Raw genomic sequence first — 10,030 nt, forward strand, 5'->3', positions numbered from 1 at the left:
GTGGCCTATTTGCTGAAAGAAAAAAGTCAAGTCACAGACATGCTGAAGAAATACGTAGCCATGGTGAGCAATAAATTTGAAAGAAAACCAAAGGTTCTTCAGACCGACAATGGTGGTGAGTTCACTTCACAAAGCATGCGCACATTTCTAGAACAAGAAGGCATTCAGCATATCACAACAGTAGCTTATACACCAGAGCAAAATTCTGTTGCAGAGAGAAAATTTAGGTCACTTGTGGAAATGACCAGATGTATGCTGTCAGATAGCAATCTCCCTAAAAGACTATGGGGGGAAGCCATTCTCACAGCAGTGTACCTACAAAACAGAATGCCAACTAAAGGCGCTGAGCGCACACCACATGAGACATGGCATGGTAGGAAGCCAAACCTGTCACACATAAGAACATTTGGAAGTACAGCATATGCTCATGTACCAAAGCATAAGCTGGATTCCACAACAGAAAGGGGCATTTTAGTTGGCTATGCTCCAGGACACAAAGGATATAGAATTTTGAATCTGAAAACTGGCATTGTTGGCATAAGACATGTTACATATTTTGATGAAAACAAAAGGGTTGATAAAGGCTGGATTATCCCAGATGAGCCTTATCATCCAGAATATGAAACTAGAACCATAATAGACATGCCAGTGTATATAAATGCCATACCAAGGCAGATGTCTGAAAGCAACTCATCTGTATCTAACGAGGAACAGGCAGAGGAAGCAGACACAGAAAGGATCATTGAAGAAGACAGTACAGTTGGAGAAGGGGAATCAATTGGAGAAGGACTCTCAGATTTAGAGGATGCGGAAAGGTCAGACCAACCTGTTGTCAGACGCTCATCCAGGGAAAACAAAGGTGTTCCACCCCCAAGACTGTCTTACCTAACAAAGTCAGCAGAAGCTCAAGAGCCCTTAACATGGGATGAGATTGAGAAAATGCCAGCAGAAGAAGCTGCTGAATGGCGTAAAGCTGCACAAGAAGAAATTGATGCATTGGATAAAAATAATACTTGGATTCTTACAAAATTACCTCCTGGCAAGAAAGCTATAGGATGCAAATGGGTATTCAAGTTAAAAAGGAATGCACAAGGAAAAGTGGAAAGGTATAAAGCCAGATTAGTCGCAAAGGGATATCTTCAAAAATATGGAGAAGATTTTGATGAAGTGTTTGCACCTGTAGTGAAACACACGACAATTAGAACACTTCTGAGCATTGCAGTCTCAAAAGGCATGCAAGTCAACCACATTGATGTGAAAACAGCATTTCTTCATGGAGATATAACTGAAGACTTGTACATGGAACAGCCAACAGGTTTCATAAATACAAAACAAAGACAGCTAGTGTGTAAATTAAACAAAGGTCTTTATGGATTAAAGCAAAGTGCAAAATGTTGGAATGACAAATTGCATGAAATATTGACAAATTTAGGATTTAAGCAAGGTGAAGCAGATAAATGCTTGTACACTAGGTGCAGAAATGGACAATATGCATACATTTTAGCTTTTGTTGATGATCTGCTCATTGCAAGCGAAAGTGAGCAAGAGTACAAGGACATTGTAAAATATTTAAACCTGAATGTTGAGATAAAAGAACTTGGTAATGTGTCATACTATCTTGGTATAGAAATTGAGAAACAAAATGATGGTTCTTATCTTCTAAGCCAGAAGCAGAAAATAAATGAGCTTATTGAAAGTTTAGGTATGCAAGATGCCCAAGTTGTAAGCACTCCCATGATCACTGATTTTCTGAAGGATGAAACAGTAAGAGAACCTTTACCAGATAACATCCAATATAGATCAGCCATAGGTAAGCTTTTATATCTGACTACCACATACAGGGCTGATATAGCAAATGCAGTAGGAATTTTGAGCAGAAGGGTCAGCTCACCTACCAAATCAGATTGGACTGCAGTTAAAAGGATGGTAAGGTATTTAAAGGGTACCATTGATTGTAAATTAAAGATTTCAGCCAATAGTAATCCAAAACTAATATGTTACTGTGATTCGGATTGGGCAGGGGATCATTCTGATTATAAATCCACAAGTGGATATGTGTTTATGTATGGAAATGTACAAATTTCATGGGCCAGTCATAAACAAAGTATTGTGAGTCTGTCTTCTACAGAAGCTGAATATGTGGCCGTATCAGAAGCATGCAGAGAACTGATGTGGATTGAAAAACTTTTGCTGGATTTTGGAATAGCTGAAAAGAGACCAATCCAGATAATGGAAGATAATCAGAGCTGCATCAGACTGTCACAGAATGACAAGGTTCAGTCACGCACCAAGCACATCGCAACGAAATACCACAACGTGCGAGAGCTGGCGAAAGAAGGGGTCATCAGTCTAGACTATTGTCACACCAGTGAGATGACAGCTGACATCATGACCAAACCGTTACCCAGAGAACGTTTTGTGAATCTGCGTATAAAGCTTGGACTTTGTGTGAATTAATAATTGCATGACAGTTATGCATGAGAAGGGGTTTGTTGGAATTTATTGTATTTTACATGCATTGCCTGTCAGATATTATTTCTCTGTGATTACTCTGTGACCTCTGATGTGAATTTCCTAGAGAGGTCACAGCTATGCAACTTCCTGTGGGGGTTAGACACAGCACATGGTGCTCATGATCTCTCCTAACCTGAGAGGATCCATGGTGTGAGCATCCATTACCATCTAAGCACATGGAAAGAGCTGATAATCCAAATGTATAGTATTATGTATATATAAGCCTGTCTGATTATAATCTAACTGCAAACTGTGAGTAAACAGATGTTTTGTTACTTCAACTTTAAAGTGACTCAGCAGTGAATTATTCTGGGGTGTATGAGAGAGATGAAGAAAGAAATTAACATTTCTAAAGCTGAAGCTGTGTGTATAAAAATCTGCTAATTATTTACTACAAATAATCCAACAGCCTCGTCGTTGTTTGGGGGGGCATTGCCCCCCCTCGCCCCCCCAGTCTACGCCTATGCGGGGAGAGTCTGATTGGCACGGACGGGGAGAGGGATCTTGGGGTGATAGTATCCGAGGACCTGAAGGCGACGAAACAGTGTGACAAGGCGGTGGCCGTAGCTAGAAGATTGCTAGGCTGTATAGGGAGAGGTGTGACCAGCAGAAGAAGGGAGGTTTTAATGCCCCTGTATAAGACGTTGGTGAGGCCCCACCTGGAGTACTGTGTTCAGTTTTGGAGGCTGTACCTTGCGAAGGATGTCAAAAAAATGGAAGCGGTGCAAAGAAAAGCTACGAGGATGGTATGGGATTTGCGTTCCAAAACGTATGAAGAGAGACTTGCTGACCTGAACATGTATACCTTGGAGGAAAGGAGGAACAGGGGTGATATGATACAGACATTCAAATATTTGAAAGGTATTAATCCGCAAACGAATCTTTTCCGGAGATGGGAAGGCGGTAGAACGAGAGGACATGAAATGAGATTGAAGGGGGGCAGACTCAGGAAAGATGTCAGGAAGTATTTTTTCACAGAGAGGGTGGTGGATGCTTGGAATGCCCTCCCGCGGGAGGTGGTGGCGATGAAAACGGTAACGGAATTCAAACATGCCTGGGATGTGCATAAAGGAATCCTGTGCAGAAGGAATGGATCCTCAGAAGCTTAGCTACAATTGGGTGGCAGAGCAGGTGGGGGGAAGAGGGGTTGGTGGTTGGGAGGCGAGGATAGGGGAGGGCAGACTTATACGGTCTGTGCCAGAGCCGGTGATGGAAGGCGTGACAGGTGGTTGGGAGGCAGGAAAAACTGCTGGGCAGACTTATACGGTCTGTGCCCTGAGAAAGACAGGTACAAATCAAGGTAAGGTATACACATGAGTTTATCTTGGGCAGACTGGATGGACCGTGCAGGTCTTTTTCTGCCGTCATCTACTATGTAGAGATCCTGTTTGCTTGTCCTGTGCTTTCTTGATTTCAGATACAGGCTTTGTCTCTACCACTGCCACTGAGTATGTGACGTGTTTCTGCAATCCTGAACAGGAGTTCTTGCAGTATTCCATAAACATCCCACATTGAGGAGAAGTTTGCCTCATACCTGACTGAAAATGGAAGCGGATGTCTGCTGTACATAAGAACGTAATAACCATACGGGGTCAGAGCAGTGGCGTTCCTGGCCTGGATGGCACCCGGGGCGGAGCGCCGATGCGCCCCCCCCGGATGCAGTGCCCCCCCGCTAGATGACACCTTCCCCCCCCTCCGGCGAAATGACACCCCCCATGGGTGCACGCCGCTGGGGGGGGGGTGCCGCGGCGCGCGCCTGCTCCTCCGCGTTCGCTAAACTTCGTTCGTTCGCTGCAGCTCCCTCTGCCCCAGAACAGGAAGTAACCTGTTCCGAGGCAGAGGGAGCTGCAGCGAACGAATGAAGTTTAGCGAACGCGGAGGAGCAGGCGTGCGCCGTGGCACCCCCCCAGCGGCGTGCACCCGGGGCAGACCGCCCCCACCTTGGTATGCCACTGGGTCAGAGCAATAGTCTATCTAGCTCAGTATCCTGTTTTCCAAACAGCGGCCAAGTCAGGTCACAAGTACCTGGCAGAAACCCAAATCGTGGCAACACTCTATACTACAAATCCCAGGGCAAGCCGTTGTTTTCCATGTCTGTCTCAATAGAAGACCATGGACTTTTCCTCCAGGAATTTGTCCAGACCTTTTTTAAACCCAGATACGCTAACTGCTGTTACCACATCCTCTGGTAAAGAGTTCCAAAGCTTAACTATCCATTGAGTGAAAAAATATTTCCTCCTTTTTGTTTTAAAAGTATTTCCATATAACTTCCTCGAGTGTCCCCTAGTCTTTGTACTTTTGGAACAAGTATAAAATCGATTTACTTCTACTCGTTCTATACCACTCAGGATTTTGTAGACCTCAATCATATCTCCCCTCATCCGTCTCTTTTCCAAGTTGAAGAGTCCTAACCTTTTTAGTCTTTCTTCATACGAGAGGAGTTCCATCCCCTTTATAATTTTGGTCGCTCTTCTTTGAACCTTTCCTAATTCCACAATATCTTTTTTGAGATACGGTGACCAGAACAGAACAAACTCAAGACAACTTCTATGCACAGTTAAACAAGGTATGAGGGACTGGTCTAAGTTACAGGGTGAACAGTGAGCTAGTGTGATCTGGTATCGATGTGCCTAACATTTATTTATTTTGTTTTATTTATTTGTTGCATTTGCATCTGTATAATTATGGTACAGCCAGAGACCCCCCCACTGGAATGGTGGTGGGCCCAGTCATAGAGCTCAGGCCATTACAGACCTTGGCTGAGTCAGAAATCTGATGGCTGACATAACTGGGAGCTTACTGGAAAAGTATGACCTAGTTTGTAGCCCAGATTGAGGCCTAAAAGTTAAGTTAATAGATATGGAAACAAAATGGAGGATTTCAGCACAAAATGGAAGCCCGTATCTGTTACAAAGTGGAATTTTCTCTAATGTAAGTTAGAAAAACAAGTTGAGAAATGAGTGAGTCATAGCAGGTGCAGAGAAAATAGGGAACTAGCTGTCCAAGGGAGGAGGGAGACTTTCCTGAGAGCAGGGTCTTGCTTAAGATTTGTGATCAAGCGAGCTAAAGACACAACCATGTTAGCAAGATAGAAGCTACTCATTAGCATGAGCCAATCAGTGACAGCCATGACATTAGCATAGATCCAATCAGGTATATCTACTGTCATATTATCCATATCCTGAGGGCACCTATAAAATTCAGGGTATTTCCTGGTTTGAGTTAGAGAGACAAGGGTTGGCACTCTCTCTCCAAGGGAAACCAATGTGTCCAGCAGAATTAACAAATTACCTAATTGCTTTCCCTTGTAAAACCTCTAATTGGTAAAAGAAATTATAAAACATTAGCAAATAATTAACACCTGTTTGCAGCTTATTATATTCCTATAATTAATTGATTGTACATGCCTGTTGTCAATCACCGATTTGACTTATACCTTAGCAAATAAACTCCTCATTCCAAATGATGATTTGTGGGCTTCACTTAATGATCAAAGGCTGTAAGTATAAATGCATTGTATAACTTGTAATCTAAATCCAGTTTGTCATAAAGCTGGTATCTTTTCCTTAGACCTAACGTCTCCCTTAGAGGCAATAACTCCTTGATTACCCCAGTACTAGTGTTATTTAGAGATGGAGTCAGATTAAGGTCACTCTAGCCTTCTTGGGGGGGGCTCGGGACCCCCCAATTCTCAACATTGGTGACCCCGACATGATTCGAACACGCAGCCACATTTTCCCACCTCTTTGCAGGCTCAATGTGGCTTACATAGTACCGTAATTGGCGTTAACCGATTCCAGTATGAACAAATACAAGTTGTGAGTAATATCAAGGTGATATTATGGTAGAATGAGATACATGTATGGTAAAGACAATTGGGGAGAACTTAGTGAGGGAAAGGAAGAGTTAGGATATGTCCATTACGATCTTTGGTTACATTGTGTCGCAAATGTCCAGGTTTTTTATGTTGGATCGGTGGAGTATGCCCTTCTGAACAGTTCTGTTTTTAGTGCTTTCCGGAAATTCATGTGGTCAAGTGTGGTTTTTACTGCTTTTGGTAGTGTGTTCCACAATTGTGCGCTCAGGTATGAAAAGCTGGGTGCATAGGTGGATTTGTATTTGAGTCCTTTGCTGCTTGGGTAGTGGAGGTTTAGGTATGATCGTGCTGATTTTATGGTGTTTCTGAGTGGTAGGTCGATGAGGTCTGTCATGTATCCCAGTGCCTTGCCGTAGATGATTTTGTGAACTGTCATGCAGATTTTGAATGCGATGCGTTCCTTAATTGGAAGCCAGCGCAGTTTTTCTCGGAGTGGTTTGGTGCTGTCAAAACACGTTTTTCCATATATAAGCCGTGCTGCTGTGTTTTGGGCAGTTTGAAGTTTCTTTATGATTTGTTCTTTGCATCCCGCATAAATTCCGTTACAATAGTCTGCGTGGCTTAGTACCATTGACTGTACCAGGTTGTGAAATATTTCCCTTGGGAAGAATGGTTTCACATGTTTTAGTTTCCACGTTGAGAGAAACATTTTCTTTATGGTGAGTTTAGCTTGGGACTCTAGTTGGAGGTTTCGGTCGATTGTTACTCTGAGAATTTTCAGGCTGTCTGAAATAGGGAGGGTGTATCCTGGGGTGTTAATGTTTGTGGGTTTGTATGTGTTGTATTGGGATGAGATGATGAGACAGTGTGTTTTTTCTGTGTTGAGTTTTAGTTGGAATGCGTTTGCCCGTGAGTTCATGATGTTTAAGCTGAGCTTGATTTTATTGGTGATTTCTGCTAAATCATGTTTGTAGGGGATGTATAGTGTGACATCATCAGCATAAATGAAAGGATTAAGGCCTTGTGTGGATAAGGCTTTGGCTAGTGGGACCATCATGAGGTTGAAAAGGATCGGTGATAGTGGTGATCCTTGTGGTACTCCGCAGTCTGGTTTCCAGAGTGACGATATGTTGGTGCTTGATTTCACTTGGTATGTTCTGGTGGTTAGAAAGCCCTTAATCCAGTTGAGAGTGTTACCACCAATTCTGAAATAGTCTAGGAGTTTTAGCAATATGTTATGGTTAACCATGTCGAACTGAAGGAGGAGAATGCTTTTGCCTATTGTTATCTCCTGCTTGAATTTGGATAGGAGAGTGAGTAGTACTGTTTCGGTGCTATGTTGGGGTTGGAATCCTGATTGTGACTCATGTAGTATAGTGAATTTGTTTATGTGGTCGTTGAGTTGTTTGGTCACCAGTCCTTCCGTAAGTTTGACTGCTAATGGGATAGATGCTACTGGGTGGTAGTTGGAGATGTCATTTGTTTTTTTCTTGGTGTCTTTTGGTATTGGGGTGAGCAGGATGTTGCCTTTTTCTTTAGGGAAAATACCTCGCTGAAGCATGAAATTTAGATGGGATGTGAGATCTGTTTTGAAGCAGTGGGGAGCAGATTGTATTAGGTAGCTGGGGCAAATGTCCAATTGACAGTGGCTTTTGGAGTATTTTTTAATCACCTGAGTAACTATGTTGGCACTGAGGAGAGCGAAGTTTGTCCATAATTGGTCTGCCGAGTATTCACCAGGGGTGGGGTCCAGCCCATTTATGAAGTTTTCTATATTCGTGTTGTCCAGAGGTAGGGTTTTGCGTAGATTAATAATTTTTTCGTTGAAATATTTAGCAACGTTGTCTACAGATGGGATGTCGGTGTTGGTTGTGATGACCGGTGTTGTGTCTAGTAATTTGTTCACGAGATGGTATAGTTTCTTTGTGTTGTTGTAGTCCGGCCTGATTTTGGTTTTGTAATATGACCTTTTGGTCTGCCTTATTGCATATTTGTATTTCCTTTGTATCTGTTTCCATGCATTGAGTGTGTGTTCGTCTTTTATTTTTTTCCATGCGCGTTCTAGTCTCCTTGATTGTGTTTTTAATTTTTTCAATTCTTCGTTGAACCACGGTATCGAAATGTGTCTGCGTGAGGTTCTTGTTTGTAGGGGTGCTATTGCGTCTAGTATGTGTCTGCATCTTTTGTCCCAAACTGAAAGATAATGAATGGAGTCCATTTGTGTTGTCCAGTCATTATTGTATATCTGTTGCCAGAAAGTATCCAGGTCTATTTGGCCTCTCGTGGGTTGTGTGTTCTTGTGTGTGGAGAGAGCCTTTTTTCCGCCATTTTAGGGATAGGTTTAGTTTATAGTGGTCGGTCCATGATATTTCTGTCCATCTGGTTTGTGTTATGGTTAGGTTCTGGTCAGTGGATAGTTTGTATAAGATGAGGTCAAGTGTATGGCCCTTCGTGTGGGTTGTTTGCATGTGCGGCCATTTTGGATCGCATAAGTGAAGGAAATCCTGACAGTCTCGTGCATTTGTAGAGTTTGGGTCTTCTAGGTGAAGGTTAATGTCTCCTAATAATAGTATATTGGAGTTGGATACACGTGTTTGAGACGAAGTCCATGAAGTCTGCTTGGCTTTCATTCCAGTTGCATGGGGGTCTGTAAAATAGGACACAATTTAGGTGGTCGAGCAGGGTATTGTGGTGGATTCTGATTGAGGCTATTTTGAGGTGAGTTGTTATGGATTCAGCAATGGTTTCAATAGTGTGGTGAGATCAGTATATGAGCGCTATACCCCCTCCTCTCATTTCTTTTCTGGTCCAGTGAGTGATTTTGTATCCTGGAGGACAAAGGTTTAAGATGATTGGGTCCTCTTGGTTATGGATCCAGGTTTCAGTGATGAAAAGTAGATAGAGTTTCTCTGACGTGATCCAGTCTGTTATTATTGTTGTTTTATTTGTCACTGATCTGGCATTGACGTAGCCGACTTGAATTGTTTGATATGGGTCTTCTGCATTCGGTGTTATATGGACTTTTTTTAGTTGTCATGTCTTGGTTTGTGTGGATTTTTTGTATCCTTTCTTTTCCTTTTGTTGAGGTTGTGCACATGTTGGTGTTCTTCCTTTGTGTTGGTTATTGTTGGTTTGATGTGGTGTGGTGAGTATGGTCAGTATTCGGTGATTGTATAATGTGGGTATATTGTTGATTTCTGTGAGTGGGGTGGTTAATATTAGATGGATCATGGATAATGAGTAGATTGCAAGGAACAGTTTGGCAGTATTCATTGTGGTATCAGTTCACTTTGGCTATCATGTTTGATAGAGTGCGTAGTAGGTTGTTGTTCTTTGTGGTGGAGTCTTGTGTTCTGGGCTTGTGTGTTTTGTGTAACTTCGGTTTGTCTGTGGGGTTGTTGGTGTCTATGGTGGTTTTGTTGTATCATTTGTTGATTAAGTATAGATGTATTAGGTATAGGTGGTTTACTCACGGTTAGATGCTCAGATTCTCAGTTGTACTAGGGCTCAGGGATTCCTTGTTTCTTGGTGGTATGATTGGTGGCTAATTTAGGAGAGATTGTTGGATTTAGGAGAGATTGTTGAGTTTTTAGGTGTGTTGCTCCAGGATATGGCGATTCCTCATTGATTGGAGGTTGGGATCAGCTGTTGATAGCCCAGGGTCCTCGCTGCTGGTGTGCGCTGGATCTGGGCTCCATT

The sequence above is a fragment of the Microcaecilia unicolor genome, chromosome 3, assembly GCF_901765095.1.
Source record: "Microcaecilia unicolor chromosome 3, aMicUni1.1, whole genome shotgun sequence".
Lineage (NCBI taxonomy): Eukaryota > Metazoa > Chordata > Amphibia > Gymnophiona > Siphonopidae > Microcaecilia > Microcaecilia unicolor.